A 13,162-nucleotide genomic window follows, 5' to 3' on the forward strand; every position below is an offset into this window, starting at 1 on the left:
TAGTTTTACACACACAGTATTCAAAAGGGTTCAAATTAGTTGTCATTATTTAAAAGTCAGATTTTTATTTGAAATTTACATGTGTGGCATTTTATATAAATAATGACACTTAGAAGGCCCTGCCATTTCAGGGGCTCAGGTCTCACAGTGGTTTGATAAATAGCACCTGCCACCTTGATCTCCACCACAAGTCTCTCCTTCCCTATGGCCAGCCACTTGGCTTACTTATGTTACCACCTGACCTCACTTTCAAACCCTTTTCTAAAGTGACAAGAAAATTTCTGATTTTTTTTTAAAAAGTTTTATTTTAAAATAATTAAATGGCAGGACGTCAAGGACCTCTTTCCCCTGAGCCCTTCACCCATGGTAACATCTTGCCTAATTGTAGTACATTATCAAAACCAGCCAATTCACATAAGTGAATCCTTACAGCTTGTTCAGATCTCAGCACACATTCCTGCAAGTGTTTTTGAACAGTTTTATCATTTCTGCAGCTTCAGGTAAGGACACCACATTTCCACATGAGACCCCCCTCATGCTATCCCTTTGTAGACACACCCACCTCCTTCCTGAACCTCCTTCTCCACCTCTATCTCTGGGCAATCACTAATTTTCATATCTATAATCTTCTTATTTCAGAAATGTTATTTAAATGAAATCACACATTCTGAAACCTTTTTTTTTTCTCTTGAGATTTGTTCAAGTTGCCTAATTAGTTTTGAAGAACATTGGCTTCATTAGTATAAATGACAGGGATGCTTGGTTCATGAAACTTCTTTTGTCATAACAAAATATGCATACATATTTCTTTACCAAGTAGAAAAATATTTTACAAGTGCTGTAATATGAAAGTTTGCACCCTTCAAAAATTCGAATGTTGGCATACACCTATAATCCCAGCAGTTTAGGAGGCTGAAGCAGGAGTATCACAATTTCAAAGCCAGCCTCAGCAACTTAGCAAGGCTATAAACAGCTTAGCAAGATTCTGTCTCAAAATTATAAGTAAAATAAAAATAAATGGGCTGGGATGTGACTCCATGGTCAAGTGCCCTTGAGATTCAATCCCTGGTAACAACAACAACAACAAAAATTTATATATTGAAATCTAGTCCTCCCTCCAAATGGTATTAAGAGAAGAAGTCTTTGGGAGATGGTTAAGTCATAGAAGTGGAACCAAATTGAATTAATGCCTTATGAAAGAGATTTGAGAAGCCTGTTCGCCCACCTCACTTTGTGAGGATGCATAGAATATACCATCTATGAGGAATGGGCCCTCACCAGACACTAAGCCTGCTAATAATTTGACCTTGGAATTCCCAGCCTCCAAACCACAAGCAATAAATATATTGTGATTATGAATTACTCAGTTTAAGCTATTTTGTTTTTGCAGTCTAAATGGATCAAGATAGCCATCGTTTGACTACACTATATACAAGGTTACTATAACTTGCAGAGAAAAGACAAAGATATAATGCATCTGAAATCTGATTCCATGACTTCATTAGTTCAAAGCCCTTACCATGAGATGTTAAACCTACCTAAGCTGACTTTCTAATTTTAAAGCATATTATTGCTTTGAGCCAAACAACTCTTTTCCTGTGAATTATTCATAATGAACCAACATCAATGTTAGAGTAACTGCCTAGGTCAGGAGTAAAATAAAAAACAGAGGAAGACAAGATAATTTTAACACCCATTTTATGAGTTCTAAGAAATGATATGGCAACTGTCTAGATTTTAAGACACGAATTAAGTTCTCAGTTTTCCTGTAAAATGAAAATATCTTCAAACCTATAATCTATAGATGCAACTTCATGACCCAACCTTTACAAAACTTTAATCCTTTCAGTAAAGACAAGAAGAACTTTTGCTGCATTACCACTTTGGTACTAATGTCCTGTGGTTTAGTCTCTCTCTCCAAAGTAGAATTTGTTCCCAGGTTCCTCATTTTGAGAATGTTTTTAAATTAGCAAAAGAAATATGCAGTAATGAGGATCAAAAATTCTGCAACCATTTTAGGCAAAATGACATTTAAATAAAATGTAAATTTGTACTGGGAAATTATGCTGCTGTCCATAATTTATTAAGAGGTCAATTTTGGAATATTTGAGATGTGAAAGGATCATATTTTTCCTCTTGGATAAGAGACAGAAACCTAGGAAATGTTCTAATGAGCAACTCTGTCCTTTCTGGTAAAATATTTCCTGCAACATTTGGAATACCTTTCAGAGTTTTCAGAGGAACTTAGAGGATCAGAAAGTACATTTCAGTTACTTTCCATTCAACTGAATAAATATTTAGTGAGAAGTTAAGCAGTAAGCACCACAGAAGGAACAGCAAAGCTCTCAGAGATGAGGGACATGCAGCGACAGGCACAAATGGTACGCAGTGGTAAAGTTAGGAACCCGGAACACACCCTCAATAAAGGGCAGAGCTCCCCAAACAGAGAGGATGTCAGCAGTCTGAGATGGGAAGGCATTCAGGAGTGAATGAAGAACATGAAGATAAAGTCACAAAGTAGGCACAGTTTGGGCCCAACTAAATAGGAAATACCATGTTGTCCAGGACAGAGGAGAGAGAGATAAGAAGAAAAATATACTTAAGTCAGTCAGTGGAAAAGAACTGCCAAGCAGTTTCTAGAAAACAAACAGACAAACCTGTTCTGGGTTTTGGGAATGTACTAGAATAAGAGATTCCAAAGTGGGTTGGAACAATTGAACTTAGAGCATGGGGAAAGCTCCTAGGAGGATATTGAGAAAGACTACAAGGACCAACGAGAGCACTGGCTTTAGTACTTAGAAAATGAAAGGATCAGAGGAAAGCCAGATTGATATTTCAAAGGTGAAATCTGCAGCTTTTGGCAACTTGATGGGCTGCTAGCAAGGTAGAGAGACTGGTCAAGGTTCCAACCATGGGCACCAGGCAAGGGTACTGCATGAACAAAAATTGCACAGGTGGTCTAAAGCAAGACCTGATGCAGACAGAAAGGTGGAAACTTGGGTACACATTGGTGGTGATAACATATACCTCCATAAAGAAGTCAGGAGTTAGGAGAAGTTTGTTAAAAATGAAAGAATAGAAGGTCTTACAGTCATAATGGGGAACAGGAAATACAAATGAACATTCTAAGGAAAATATAAGAATATTTTTGAAAAGTTGCATCTGTAAGGTAGTAATATGGTGAGGATTAGTCTAGCACAGGTCCCCATAAGGACATTAAAATATAAATAATGAAGTTTCAACCGGGGCATCTCAGGGAGTGGTATTAGCATTTAAGTTGAGTCTTACAAGTTGAGGCTTGAACTTAGACAAAGAATAGAAAGAAGGAGTAGTAACAGAGAAAGGGAGTAAGGGAAAGATGAAGACTGTATTATTCAGGATAGACTTGGCTTGTCTGAGGTAAGTTTTAAAGTCTCAGTGTCTTAGCACAGGAACAGTTTAATTCTTGCCCATGGAAAGGACAGATTGGTGGGAATCCAACCAACTCAGAATTCTGGCACTCCATCTTGTCACCACCACCTTCTTGACCTTTAGCCTCCAAAGTCACCACAGTAAGGAATAGGAGGGGTGAAGAGAGCATGCTAGCTCTCAGCTGCCTCACCCTGGGAGAGCCCCAAATCACCAGAAATGGTCACACAGCTGACCCAGCTGCACAGGAGGCTGGGAGACATAAAGGAGTTCTTGGGCAGTTGTGGAAGCAGGCAGCAAGAGGGAACGAATTGTGTCTGCCATAATGGTGAGGGCAGAAAAGGGCAACTGGTATGTCCCAAAGACAAGGAGAAAATGACATTGCTCATATGGGTAGGGAGTGTTAGCCTCAGCAATATGGAAGGACCATTTAGCCTTAGAAATGAAAGAAAAGGGAGAACAGAAAGTAAACAATTGAAACCTAAATAAAGAAATTAAAAGGGAGATGCAGAGCAAAACCCCATAGGAGCCCACTTCTGCCCTGGGTCATCTGCATACAGTCAGTGGTTCTACCACCTCAGGCCAGCAGAACAGCAGCTGCACTGGGTGCTGGGGTTCAGGGAGTATTCCAGGGGTGAGGTGAGATGAAGGAGGAAGGCAATAGACCTGAGGAAGGGAAATATTCCTCCACTGAGGGCTTTGCAGGCTCAGGTCACATGGCTATGGTGGGCCCAGTCTGTAGAATGAATTGCATTAACAGAAAATATAAAAAATGCTGAGTCTTCCAGAATGATGTCTTTCCCCTAAAATTAGTTAGATTACAGGAAAAAGACCCAGAAAACTACCCTCTTGGCAGAACTTTTCTGTTTTGATCTGATCATGTGTCTTTGCTGTCCTTGGATCCTCTATTCTAGGCTGACATTCACTATAATAATCTAAGTTTGCTCTCCACAGTGGAATTCATACACCAAGTATTTCATGAGGCAGGTGGTGTCATCATGGTCCTTGTGCTCGGCTCTAGTGGTGTAGGCAGAAGCTGAATTGAACTTGTTTTTCCAAAGCACGTATCTTGTCAGAGGCTGTGATGAGCTTGCCCAGGGCCTTGGTGTGCCGGTTGCTCTAGATCAACAGCTCCTCAGGAAGGAGGAGGGGGCACTTAAATGAGAGGAATGTGCTTTACAAAAGTAGTCACTGAATGTTGTTAGAAACAGAACTCTTTACAAAACCACCTTAACTGAACCTTTACAGTAGTTTTCCTGCCTCTTCCTGCTCATCCTAGCCTTTTCTAGGACTTCCACTTTTTGAGAGCCATAAAAACAAAACAAAACAAAAAAATGTAGAGGTGAGATGAGTCCAAAGGAAAATGTTGAAAATGAGATACTGGAACTCTAATGAGAAATTACGTAAGTGCCCTGGGTTTACAGTTCCTGCATCTTCCTGAGACAGAGCCTGAGAAGTGCTGCTCACAACAAGCTGTGAGAATGAGAGATGCTCACTCGTCCACACCCGGACTCTGGATGTTGTGCTTCAGACTGAGTGGTCAATGCAAAGTTCCGACTCCCTGTGGCAGGGTTTAATTTTAAATCTTCTATCATCTGATTTTCTGACATCATGAAGAAAAAAAGAATATATATATATATATATATATATATATATATATATATATATATATATATATTTATATATGTGTGTGTGTGTGTGTGTGTGTTTTCAAAATTTACTCTCTGAAACTCCAGTCTATTGAGGCCTTGCTAAATATATTACTGCTTGCACTGGATCTCAAAATAAACAAAAGAAGCGCACCTAAAAGAAGAGGTAAATTTTGAAGCATTCATTGCCTTCAGCATCAGGATGTGAGGAACCAGGTAGAGGGGCAATCTGTGGAATTGGGAAGGAATTAGCTTTATCCATCTGTGCCACAATAGAAGCATGCAAATATCCTGCCAGTTCTTCCTTTCAAAGGTTGTATCCCAGCTGAGACAGCACCCCAGTTTCCTCTGGATCTTGTTGGTCAGCCACAGGGATATTCTCAAATGCTGGTCAGGGACATATCTAGTAATCAGATTGTCCAAGAGGATACATAGATGTGGGAAAACACTGGATGATTAGTGCCTTGTGACCCTGAGCAAGTCTTTGGCATCCCTGTGCCTCAAGTTCCTCTTCCACAATGTGAGAATAACAGTATCTCACTTTCATAACCTCAAAAGGTCAATGTGACATTTGCCTAAGCATGAAGGGCAAAGCTCTTTGAACTGGTAAGGCCACGTTTTCCTACTGGAGATAGCTTTCCTTGCTTTGAACTCCCATAGCACTTCATGATTATTCTGGCATGGGACGACTGCTTGCATGGCTCTTCTCTACCAATCTCAAACCCTCCCAAGCAAGATCCATGCCTAATAAGAACTTTAAAGGATAATAATCATAATGTGGCTATTAGTATCTACTTTTGCAGGTTCTATGCCATACCAGGCACTGTGCCAAATGCTTTAGATACATTATTTCCATTTTTTAAACACCCCTATATGTTAGCATTTTTTGTTCTATTTAATGTATGAATAAACTCTGAGGGGTTAAGTAAGTTGCTCTGAGCAATAAGCTAGTTAGCAGAAGGGGCTACAGACATTATGAAAAGGGCCTCAAGAGGGTTGGTGAACAGATATCCAACTGATAAGGATACTATAGTTCAAGGCAGCAGTTCTCAAATGTGGTCCCTGGTAGCAGTGTCACCTGGGCGTGGGTTATAAATGCAAACTCTGAGTAAGAGACTCTAGACTAATGGCTCTCAGAAGTTGTCAGGCATCATAGTCATTTGTTGAAACCCAGATTGCTAGGCCTCTCCCTCAGTTTCTGACTGAACAGTGATCTGATAATTTACATTTCAGACTAGTTCCTAGGTGATGTTGGTGCTACTATTCCCAGAACCACACTTTGAGAACCACTTGCTTAGAAATTCTTAATAGTTTTGTGTCATGAATACCTTGACAGAGGTGATACTACAGATGTCCCTCAGAATAATGTTTTACAACTTGTGAAACTAAATGAAAAGATTACAAATACAATAAATGTGTCTGGCTATTTTCTAAAGTTGTTATATAGTAACATAATTTTTTTCTCCAACACAAGAAATAATAAGACCTAGCATAATAGGTCAGGTAACTGCCATATTTCAAAGTAGTGTTAAGCAAATTTGTGTGCAGCAATCATAGAAGAAGAAGAAGAAAATACCTGTAGTTTTTATTGGTTACAAAATCAGAGGTGCTGCTCCTACCATGGTGCTTTGTTGCCTTCATGGATAACTGAATGTGGTGCCAAATCAGTTCCAGGTTAGTGAAAAGAAAGTGTCAGTTATTTTCTCCTGTGGTAGTTGCATCTATTTTGACCCTCCATGAGCCCCACCTCCTGGTATTCTTGCCTCTCCCTTGAGAGTGGGCTGTACTTACTGACTCACTTCCAATGCACAGAATATGGCAGAAATAATGCTGTCACCTTTGAAGTTAGGTTATAGAAAGACTTGTACTCAGCCTGGGCATGCCTTCTATATTAGTCTGCTGGGGCTACCATAACAAAATACCACAGAGTCCTGGTGGCTTAAAAAAAAAGAAATATATTTTCTCACAGTTCTGGAGTCTGGAAGTCCCCATGTGAGAATATGATGAGAAGGCAGTTGTCTGTGAACTAGGTAGAGAGCCTTCACCAAAACCTGGCTGATGTTAACACACTGAATTTTTAAAGGATAATAATCATAATGTGTGTTAGCTTCAGCTAGGTTCTGGTGAGGGCTCTCTACCTAGTTTACAGATAACTTCCTTCTCACCATGTCCTCACATGACCTTTCCTAGGTGCCCATGGATAGAAGAGAGAGAGAGAGAGAGAGAGAGAGAGAGAGAGAGAGAGAGAGAGAGAAAGAGAGAGAAAGAGAGAGAGAGAGAGAGAGAGAGAGAGAGAGAGATCTTTTTTCCTCCTCTTATAAGGCCCCATCCTATCATATTAATATTAAGATAGCACCCTTATGACCTTCATTACCTCCTAAAAGACTTATCTCACTACACATTCTCATTGGAGATTTAAGATTCAATATATAGCTTTTAAGAGGAACACAGTTCAGTCCATAGCACTCTTTCTCACTCTCTCTTGAGTCACTCACTGCAGGGGGAGACAACCACAGTGTTGTGTGGCTGAGAGAGACCCACCTTGCATGGGATTAAGATGCACCAACCACTACACAAGTGAGCTTGAAAGTGGAGCCCCAACTCCCTTCACTTAAGCCATTAAATAAAACCATGGCCCTGTATGACAGCTTGCCTGCAACTTCATAAGAAACCTTGATCTAAAGACAGTCGGCTAAGCCACATATGAACTTGTGTCCCATAGAATCCATGAAATAATAAATATGTTACTTTGTGCTGCTGTGTTCTGGGGTAATTTGACATAACTCAATAATATAGAATTAATACACTAATGCAAGTTCATAAGCATCCTGAATTCTGTCCTTAAGAATCTTCTAGAATAGTCGTTGTCTTTCCACAGGCTCCCCTCTCTGAGAAACTTGGGCAGTCATGCAAATCAGTGCAATCAAAGCAGGGACCACCCTTTGGGAGGACCAGTGCAGCCCCATGGGGATCAGAGCTGCTGGGGCATGGCAGGGCACAGGTGATGATATGATTACTGCCAGCTGCTCCTTTCCTATGCTCTCAGGGACTCTCTGGGGCATGAGATTCATCCACCTCCTGCAGAAATCATAGTTCTAGTAAGTCTTAGTGTATCACCACTGAAAAGATCCTGAGACAAAATCCAGTCAAATTTCCTCTGTTTCTGAGGATTAAATTGAGGCTCAGGAAGAATACTTACCCAGGATGACTCAGTTGCAGAACTGAACTGAAAGGAGGATGTCATCACCTTGGGGCAACACATTTTTCTATATTCCATTAATTTCTACTGGAAAAGGTTTCAAGAGATTCAGTTCTGATTTCAGCTTCTCTTACGTGTCATATAGTCTATGCTTTGCTTAATGCTTAGAAGTCGTTACCTCTAAGCCTCTAGGTCAGCCATTTAATGTGTGTTTTCTTTTTCCTTCCACAAAGCTCTGTTATTCTTCAAAGTGTTAAATCTTTGAAGGGGCTGAAGGACTATTAAAATGTCAGTAAAAGTTAAATAACCCTCCCTGAAGACAGAGAGACATGAGTCATTGAGTCATTCCCTAGAGGACGTAATGGTCAAAGCCTTTTGTCTGTTGTAGATATCAAAAAATATAATCCTAAGTTAGAAGCCTTTCTCCAGAGAGCTTGAATAACTTACACATGTAATCTTACTTTGAAAAGAACAGATCTTGGTACTTTTACCAGCAGACAGCGAAACTGAGGTTCAAAGTGGTTGTAGCTCCTTCCAAGGCATCTGTTAAATGGATAGTGGATATCAAAGGGATCTGGGCCCCATTAAGCCCTCCCTGAAATCTTTCTCTTCTACCAATATTAGGACCCCCTTCTTCAGTGCATGCATCTAGATGGCAGGACTGTGACAGCCTGCCATTTCTGTGTCACATTGGCCTGTCACTTTGCAAAGTGTCATCATAGAGTGGCTTTGGGATGAGACCTGATTAAATACTCCAGCTCCTTCTTTACTAGTGCTGTCTTATGTTCCCCAACCCTTCTGAACACCCACTTCCCCTCTGGTACTGGTTATCAGCCCTGACTCTACATCTGAATCCCCTGGGGAGCTTTAAAAAACAAACTAGATAAATAAACAAACAGGCAAGATCTTCTTCTCCAAAATCAGACTGAGATGGGGCTGGACATTTTTCCCCCTGTGTGACTGTGGTGTCTTGCTTAATTTAGGAGTCTCTGTATTTGACAATTGTATGTTATTGCTATTATTACGCTTTTTAAAATCCAATTTCTCCCAAGCAGGGCTCAAAACACTAGTTGTCAAATGAAACAATAATTCCTTCCAGAAAGGGGTATCTTAGGCAAGCATTGGCAGGAATTCTTCATCTCTAATGGTTAGGCACAGTGGTGGTTTCTCATGCGCTCCCTTGTTCACATGCCACCTCATTTGTAGATGCCGCATGTTAGTAACAGGTCCCTTAGCTGCTCAGTTGGATCAGTCCTAATCCAATACAGAGCAATGCTGGAATGGATTTTAAGAGGTGAGCAGTGTAGGGCTAAGGATGTGGCTCAGTGGTAGAGTGCTTGCCAAGCATGCATGAGGCCCCTGGGTTTGATCCCCAGAACTGCAGGTGTGGAGAGGGGGTGAGTAGACTGGTTAGAGAATATTACCCACTCCTTGGCATTTTGTGCAGAAACACCAAGGACCTCTAGCTTTGACTTTCTGCCTCTTCGGGGCATGTTGATACTCAGTGGGGTATGCTTATCAGTTTTACCACAGGATATATGCTGTCACTTCCCCTTGTGAGGTCTCCCTGACAGGCACAATTATGTTGTCCATCATCTGCTGGTGAGCACTTTTAATACTTCTCACATATTACAAAACACTTCCCACTCACACACCCTCTCCAACTTGTTCCTTCCAAGCTTCCTCATTCTCTCTTGCCTAATTTATTCATCAACTTAGTCCCAGTTTCCAGTTCACTCCAGCTATAATTGGTTATAATAGCTCCAGCATCTTGTAGTTGGCTCTGAAAAAAAGACAGTTTCAACTTCTACCATTCTGAACTTAAGATTTAGCAATAACAAACCCTTAACCCACCTGTGGATGAGGATACTTTGCAATTTTAGCATCCATGCCTTCACATGTATCACCTAAAAAGCCTTTTCTTCCTCTCAATTTTCTACTTTGGTATTCCTGACAACTTCTACTTTTCCTTCATGACTCACTTTATTTGTTTACTTCTCTGGGACATTTCCTTGGCTACCCCTCTCCATAATCAACTCTATATAGATTTGTTTCCCAAGCAATGAGAACCAGTGTGGGGAGAGGTGTTGGGAGACACTTTTCTGTGCATCGCCAGTGCCTGCCATGCAGCAGGAGTTCTTCAGTATTTATTAGATAAATCAATGAATTGATCCAGTGGTCACAATTAGTGGCCCATATAGAGAACCTTTTGAGTATAATTGTTGAGTTGTGGTCCAGCACAGAAGTCCTGTGCACCAATAAAGTTTTCAATACTTAATTGAATAATTAATTTACTTACATTTTTACAATTCCAGGCATAATGCTAAGCTATAGACAGTTGCAAGAGTTTATCTGCAGCTGAACTGTCGCTTTTTAGGTTATCATACAAGACGGTCTCACCCAGCAAAGGGGTCGGCTCCATGGGTGTGCAGCCTGTGTAGTTCAACAGGGCCCCATGCTTGGAAAAGCCTGTTCTTGCTTTAATGCTCGGCCTGTGGCTGTGTTCACTGCTTTATATTTTTTAAACAAGAAGTGTGCTTTTTAATTTTGCAAGGAAACCCACAACCATGTCGTCAGTCCTAGCGGGAGATCTACTTTCAATTCACTTGGCAGGTCCTCCAGAGATTTTGGGTGCAGTTCTTAGGATCTCCCTGACTCTGTGACTGCTACTGCCTTCTATCTTATTTTGACTATTCAAGCCAAGGAGCTATTGACCCCAGGAGTTGGTATTCTGCCCTGAGGAATGTGCCAGCTTTAGTCATCACTCAATGAAAAAAACTTTTAAATGGTACTTTAAACAGAAGTAATTAGAGAGTCTATTTAAAAGTACAGTAATTGCTAACTTAAAAAGCATTGCTAATTCTATGGACCTCCTTATAGTAACTTTGTGTTTTATTTCATATCATCCAAAGGCATATTTCAAAGATAAAAAAAAAGCAGTCAGTTTGATCTGTTTGACTATAATGGGATTCTATTTGCCTTTCACAAAGGATGAGAAAAGAATTTTAGGTTACCCATTTTCTTTAACTACTTAATTTGAGTGTAAAAATTAGTTTTAAAAATATTCCTTGAAATAATTTTATAATTAAATCTTTGACAAAAGTGATTTTTTAAAGTAATGTCTATCTTTCTGAAGATGAACTAAAAGGAAAAATGGAAATACCCAGAAGAAAAGCCTATACAATACATATCTTTTTCTATAATTATGTCAAATGGTATGTATGTTGAGAATTAAATTGGATTGGAAAATAACTTGAAAACTTGACTGTTCTCCAAAATTGATATTAAAGAATTATTTTCCATATACATGATTTTTGTAATAGTTACTTTAGTTATTATACATATGTTCTGTGCCCCGTGTAAAACCCAGAAAAATAAGCAAAAAGGAAAAACAACATTTTTACCATGGGGACCATTTTGATTGAAGTGCCTTCTTCCTTTTGGCTGTACAAAGTGAACTCATAAACTATATATTGTTTGGTACATGATTTTTTTCACTAACTTACAAGCATATTTCCAAATCATTATATATTCTTTTATATTCTTTGACATTTTATGTACTAACATATATATAGAGAGAAGGTACCATAATTTATTTAACTGATCCTCACTATAGAAAATCTAATAATTATTATCTTTTTAACAATAACTTTTTATATATTTACAAATGTTTTATATAGATTTTTTTAGATATTCCTGATTTCTTTACATTGAATCCTCTGGGCGTTTTTAAATTATTTTAACACATAAATTTACAGTGGGCATATGTGCAATATCTGCAACACCTTGCACAGGTTCATAATCATGATTGTATACTTGCTTTGGTCCTTGGTTGTTTCCTCTGCAATTCAACATTTACTACTCTTTGTGTGCCTGGCTCTGTGCTCAGTACTTGACATAAAAATGAATAAGAACAGTCCCTCTTACAAAAGGTACATTAATCTAGTAGGAGAGAGGACACACATACAATTAATGATAATGCAAAAATAATATTAAGGGATCAAAGAGAAGGAAGTAACTAAGGACACTAAGTAAGCTGTTCCAGAGGAGACCCTCACAAAGAGAATGTAGGTTTTTTTTTTCTTTTTTAAGAGAGAGAGAGGAGAGAGAGAGAGAGAGAGAGACAGAGAGAGAGAGAGAGAATTTTTTTAATATTTATTTTTCAGTTTTCAGTGGACACATTTTTATTTCATTTTTTTTAATGTGGTGCTGAGGATCGAACCCAGCACCCTGCGCATGCCAGGTGAGTGCGTTACCACTTGAGCCACATCCCCAGCCCCGAATGTAGAGTTTTGACAAGCGAGCAAGGGACAACATTCTGAGTAGAAAGCAAAGCAGGAACACAGGCCTGGAGAAGTAAATATTCACAGTGTCTTGGATCATGACTGGGGTGGAATAACACAATGGATGGGGAATAGGAGATGACAACAGAAGGATGGGTTATGGCCAGATATGAAGGACTGAAGTTCCATCATCAAAACTTTTTGCTTCTGTCTATAAGAATTGAGAAGTCAGTGATTGTCTTAGCCCATTTTCTGTTGCCATGACTAAATACCATGTATTGGGTACTTTATAAAACCCCATGGTTCTGGAGGCTGGGAGGTCAAAGGACCACGTTTGGTGAAAGCCTTTTACTGGTGGGAACTCTGCAGTGTCCCAAGGCAGGGAAGGACATCAAATGGCAAAACAGAACCAAACTGGCTTTAACAGACCCACTCTAAAGATAACCCACTAACAATTAATTTATTAATCCATGAACGTGTTAATCCATTCACAAGGGCAGAGTCCTCATGACCTAATCACCCCCCATACCTGTTAATGGCACACAGTGAAAATTGAAGTCCAACATGAGGTTTAGTGGAATCAATAAAGCCACAGAAGTGACTATTCCCAGCTGCAGGAGAAA

General features: G+C 39.6%; 1 protein-coding gene across 2 annotated transcripts in view; it reads left to right on the top strand.

The window, feature by feature from the left end:
- Fat3 (FAT atypical cadherin 3) overlaps positions 1-13,162 on the top strand; it is a 484,288-nt gene that overhangs the window by 411,423 nt on the left and 59,703 nt on the right. The gene's annotated exons all lie outside the window — the stretch shown is intronic.

This window comes from Urocitellus parryii, chromosome 4, assembly GCF_045843805.1.
Source record: "Urocitellus parryii isolate mUroPar1 chromosome 4, mUroPar1.hap1, whole genome shotgun sequence".
Classification (NCBI taxonomy): domain Eukaryota; kingdom Metazoa; phylum Chordata; class Mammalia; order Rodentia; family Sciuridae; genus Urocitellus; species Urocitellus parryii.